The sequence below is a fragment of the Amborella trichopoda genome, chromosome 4 (genome assembly GCF_054954075.1).
Source record: "Amborella trichopoda isolate Santa Cruz 75 chromosome 4, AtrichopodaSantaCruz75HAP2 v2.0, whole genome shotgun sequence".
In the NCBI taxonomy this organism is placed as follows: domain Eukaryota; kingdom Viridiplantae; phylum Streptophyta; class Magnoliopsida; order Amborellales; family Amborellaceae; genus Amborella; species Amborella trichopoda.
The window spans coordinates 44,136,267-44,141,786 of record NC_142339.1 but is presented as its reverse complement, the minus strand read 5'-3'; the positions used below and the strand labels follow the sequence as shown (position 1 = coordinate 44,141,786).

General features: G+C 34.0%; 1 long non-coding RNA gene across 1 annotated transcript; it reads right to left on the bottom strand.

Moving 5' to 3' along the window:
- Positions 1-2,843: 2,843 nt before the first annotated feature.
- Positions 2,844-5,213, bottom strand: LOC148782487 (uncharacterized). Its single transcript, XR_016054544.1, has 2 exons — positions 4,166-5,213; positions 2,844-3,231 (listed from the first exon to the last, which is right to left on the bottom strand). It is a non-coding gene; the product is annotated as an uncharacterized LOC148782487 (long non-coding RNA).
- Positions 5,214-5,520: the final 307 nt, after the last annotated feature.

Below are 5,520 nucleotides of genomic sequence, written 5' to 3'. Positions count from 1 at the left end.
TGAAGACATGGAATCATAATTTATTATATTATATAATTTTGATTTAATTGATTCATCTAAGTGTAATGATTCTATTTTCTTTTTTAATTTGCATTGGTGTTTGTAATGACCAACTTTTCCACATTTATAACATACTGGAAGTTTCCTTTTATTTTTAAGATTTAGAGAGAATTTTTTTATAAATTTTTGTTTGGACTTTTTATATTGTTTATCTACTTTATTGGATTTATATTTGTCTTTTTTGTATTTTTTCTTTTTCTTATATAACTTTTCAAGTTTTTTTTTTCTATCTAAATGGTATCCAAATTGTTCACAGAAATCACCAAGTTCTTTACGCTTGGTAATTTGCTGTTTATCCAATTGTCTTTTGAGTTTAAGATCAGTATATAAAGTTAATCCTTCAGCACATATTTCTGTTGATAGTTCTCCAAGTGTATATGCCGAGTATATTATAACTCCATTATGTTTCTTTCTAAGTTTTTCTTTGACTTTTTCGGCAAATAAGTATAGTAGGCCAGCAATAAATTTTTCTTTCCAATGTCTAATTGACAATCTTCTCGTGTTGAAAAAAAGACATCCTTGTACCATTTATAATGGGATAATATAGGACAACGAAGATTGGATAGCAGATCCTCTGATCTTGCTGCCAATAGGGTCGTGCTTCCTACAAAATGTAGTATAATTGTGTATATTAAGGTGTTTACTGCATCACTTTCAGTATAAATTATTTCTTGATTTTGTTCATTTCTGGCGGTCCATTGTCTTTTATTGGTGAGGATTCTATTTTTGGTTTCATCATCAACATAGAAATCCCACCAGCCTCTTAACCAGCCAGTAAATCCATTACTATTGCTTTGGCAACTTCTTGGTCTGGATTGCCTGCCATTTTGTTTGGTGACGCAAACAATGTCATATGTCCCGTGACATCTAATATTTTTAATTCAGATAAACCATCTATTGTCCAATTAACTATTGATCTTCCTGAATAGGAAACGGCTTGTTGCATGACATCTTCTTCAAGTTGTACATCAACAGGTGTAGGTCTCTTATAATATGGTAAAGCTGTGATTGGTTTCCATGTTTTACCATAGGCTATTCTGTTTATATCAATAGGTAAAGTATCCATAAAAGCAGATTCTTGGTTTTGTATGGTATCTTCTATAAGTGGTTCCTCTTCTTGGAGCATCATTGTTTCATGCTCTGGTATTTTTATTTTTCCCCTATCTGAAGATTCTAGGATAGTTGGTAAAGGGATAAGTATATTGGGTATTGGTATAGGAATACTGAGTTTAGGAGAAGGGATTCCTTTAATATCTAATTGGGCTAATTTGGATATTAACTGATCCATTAAGGTTTTATTATTTTCGTCGATATGGAATTTATTTTTATTGAGTTTTGTAGGTGGTTTAAACAAAACTACTTTAGGAAGGGAAGGAGTTATTCCCTTAGTTTGAGGAATAACTATTCTTTCTATACGTTCTGCTTGTTTTCCTAAAGATTGCATATATAAATTAGTATATTTGTTTTGTTCTACTATATGAGGTATTAGTTATTGTTTTTTACCTATTTCTTTTGGTAGAACTTTATACGGTGTTGCAATAATATCATATAGGGATTGTGGTGGTTCTCTTTTACTTAACGGGGTTATGACACCTTTGAGTATTATACTTTTTTCAGGAGGGTGTGTACTAGCAGTAGTAGTACCATCCGTACTAATATATGTTTTTTTTTCTATGGTTTGAAGAGTATTAAATTGAGGAATGTTTATTTTATATTGAGTACATATTTCTTGTAACCATATAAAAAATCCTTTTGTTTCTCTTTCTTTTTTCAAAAATTTATTATATTTTTTATGGAATAATTCTATTAACCTAGGTTGGAAGGTTTGAAGATATCATTCCCGAATACCCTGATTTTCTGGAGCAAAGTAATCTTGTTTGATATAGTTAATATCTATTTTTCTTTTTTTTCTTTCTAATTTAGCAGCTAAATATTTTTCTATATATGCATCATATGCATCATCATTATTTATATCTTCTTCTACTTGTAAGATATTATCTTCTATTTGTAAAGTAAGTATTTGAAATTCAGCTATGTCAAGTTCAGATGTATAAGTGGGAATAACTACATGATCAGCTCTTTTCACTCCTTGTAATTGGAAGTCTGAAGATGTTGTAGGTATTGAAGGAGAAGGAAGTATGATAACATCGGGAGTAGTATAACAAGATTTTCTTGTAGAGATTAATGGATTTTTATTTCTTTTCCTATTAATATCTATATCATCCTGTACTAGAGGATGTTGGAATTTTATTTCAATATTTCCATCCTGATGTTCTATTATTTGATTTGGAATATTATTCACAGGTACTTCTTTGGGCTGGTTTGCATTTTCCAATGCCCATGATTGAGGTAGAATAATATCGGACCAAGTAATGGTTTTTGGTATAATCGTATTTGATTTTTCTATATTAGTTTGAAATAGTATAGTTTGATCTTTTTTATCAGCTTGCATAATATTAGGTCAGAGAATATTCATTACTTTATAATAAATTCTGTATACTATTGCTAAATTCTGAGAACCATGTATCATATTAAATCCATGAGTTTTCAAATTTATAGTTAATATATCTAATATATTTGGGTCTGTTAAAGAAACAGTAAAATTTGGAAAGCAATTAAAATATATATATATATATATATATATATATATATATATATATATATATATATATATATATATGACCCTAAAATGTGGGTAAACCGGACCACATCATTCTCCTTATTTTTTCTTAATTTTTTAAAAAGAAATATACAACGAGATCATTCACTTATTAGTATAAAGATGTCACAATTGCTCTTGTACATTGGATTTTAAATTGGGGAGTTCAACTCATGTAATTGTCCCAAAGAAGAGCAACAGAAGCAAAGAAATATCCTCTTTTTTTAATCAGGTTCTTGCATCTTATCGAGGAGCGGTAGCGGAGAGGGCAACAATTCCGCTTCGTCGAGGCCTGCAAGACCACTAAGATTTCAATCGTGTTGCTTAAATAACGGGTTCAGTCGATATGCGTTGTTAAAGCCTCATTCAGTCGTTAAGCTTTAGGGTCAATCTATAAATTCAAGTCCACTGAGAGTTCAGTGACCTTATAAGCAAAGAGCGAGCTAGCTTTGAACAGCCAGCCCAGGAGTCCGCTTGAATCCACAATTGAGTGACTCAACTTTCAATAGCAGCTACAAGATCGGGAATAAGTTCTAAGCGTGTCAGTGACTAACTCAAAGTTTAATATTATTTCTTAAACTTGGTGACATATCCCAAACCATCAGATTTGACATTTAAATGTCAAGAGCAATTGTGACCTCTTTATAACAATAGTAAATTATCTTATAATATACAATTCCATTTTTACGTATGAATATTGTATTAGATTGCACAAACCGGCCATGGGAAGGTAACCCAAAACCGATGTGAGTGATTGGACTTAGTCAGGCAGGTCTGAACCAGGTTAATAAAGGTTAAAAAAGTACTAAAAATTTAAATGAATTTGAAAAAAAATAAGAAAAATATGTTTAAAGTATAATAAAACAAAATGCATCAAAATGAGATTTAAAAAGTAGTTAAAAATGGATCTCGAAACATCAATTTGTGCCCAAAAGTATTTTAAAAATAATTAAAAAATGAAAATTGAAAGAATAAATATTTATGGTCAATCTTTTCCAAAACAATAGAAAATATTAAAAAACTATTATATTTTTTTATTTTTTATACTTGTTTTAAAAAAAAAATTGAAGTTAGGGCAGTAAACCTGCTTGACCACCCTAATTGGCCAAAACCGGTGCCGGCTCCAAGTAACCTAGACTGGTCCGGGTCGACCCGGCCGGATTTGCCAACACTATTGTAAATTTGACCATATATAAACATTTTGATAATTTAGCTGACTAAGCCACTTAATTTACTCCATTTTGCTGCAATCATGAACACCACTGCGTGGTGAGCTGCCACATGGAATACCGACTGGACTGTGATACTCACGCATTACTCATGCAAACGTATAACAGTCGATCTATACACCAAGCTAAAGCTGAAAAGAAAGACAAAACAAAAGGTATAGCTATAGAAGTGCTTCATCATAAAAGGCTATACAATATCAGTTCGTATTCTCCTAACCTGGTCCCACTGCTGGAGGTAGAAATGGGAGCATACTCCATAGATTTCATACTTTCTCACCAAGTGGAACACAATTATGCCAGATAGCTCACTTGTTGGTGCTGCCAAACAGCAAATAACCCCGGGAGTTCCCATGTGTGTTGAGTCATAACCCTCATCCCCCAATGACCTTTTTTTGAGAAAGTGCGAGCTTCAATAACGAATAAGAGTACAAAAACAAAAGGAAAACCAAAAAAGAAAGCACCCCAAAGGGCCGGGGGTAAGGGGAAGAGAGGAGCAAAAAAGAAAGGGAAAAGACGGAACCCAAACTTAGGATGTGGCCTTGTTAGTTAACAAATCCGCCTCCGAATTGAAGCCTCGAACCACATGCAAGAAGGACACATCGAAATCTTTCAAAGATCAAGATTTCATCCATAACACTACTAAGGCGCCAGGGGGTGGTGTTTGGATGCCGGCACCAACTAATCACATTTGTATAGTCACCTTCTATGAGGACTCTAGGGTGAGAATGGTCAAATTTTAAAGTGCCCATCTTCAAGGCCCATAACTTAGCTTCATTAATTTTACAAGGATGAAGCCTTCCTTAATAAGTTCAGATTGTGGACCCACAGTGATCATTCTGACCCTTCACACTGCTGTCAAAATTAAGCTTAACCCATCCTTTCGAAGGAGGCTTTCACACAAATCGCAGAGACATGCGACTGGGTTTGAAAAGCATCAGGTTTCTGAAGTGCGCAAAGAAGAACCCCTTAGGTACTACTTTAAAGGGAAGGAAGCTGTAAGCCCAAGCCATTATGGACCGTTGGACTGCTAAGAGAAAGGATGGTAGATCACGGCTTCGACTCTCAAAGATTCTCAGGCTCCGTACCTTCTAGAGGTTCCGTAGTAGGCCTGCAACAGAAATTCTCCATAATTTGGTACCCAGAGGTGAGAAAGAAGGAGCCCAACACTGCTGTAACAGAGAGTGAATATAGTCATGTCAGGTCGCAATCCAATTAGCAATATACACCAACCATTCCCATATAGTTGCGACAAATGGGCAGTGGATGAAGAGATGATCAATGGATTTCTCCTCACTTTTATAAAGAAGGCATATGTTGGTGAGAATCATACCCCTTCTTCGAAGTTGGTCAATCGTGATAATTTTTCTCTGACCAAGAAGCCAAAGAAAAGTCTTAACTGCGAGTAAGGTCTGAAATTGATTTGCCACAATCGGGTCAACCCTGCTAATATTGAAGTTGACGTTCCAGACCGGTTGATCTAGTGAAAAAAGATACCATATTGGCTACAAATTCCTGCTTTTGTATGGACCTGCTATACAATTCTAGGTAAAGCAGCTTAAAGGGATAGTCACC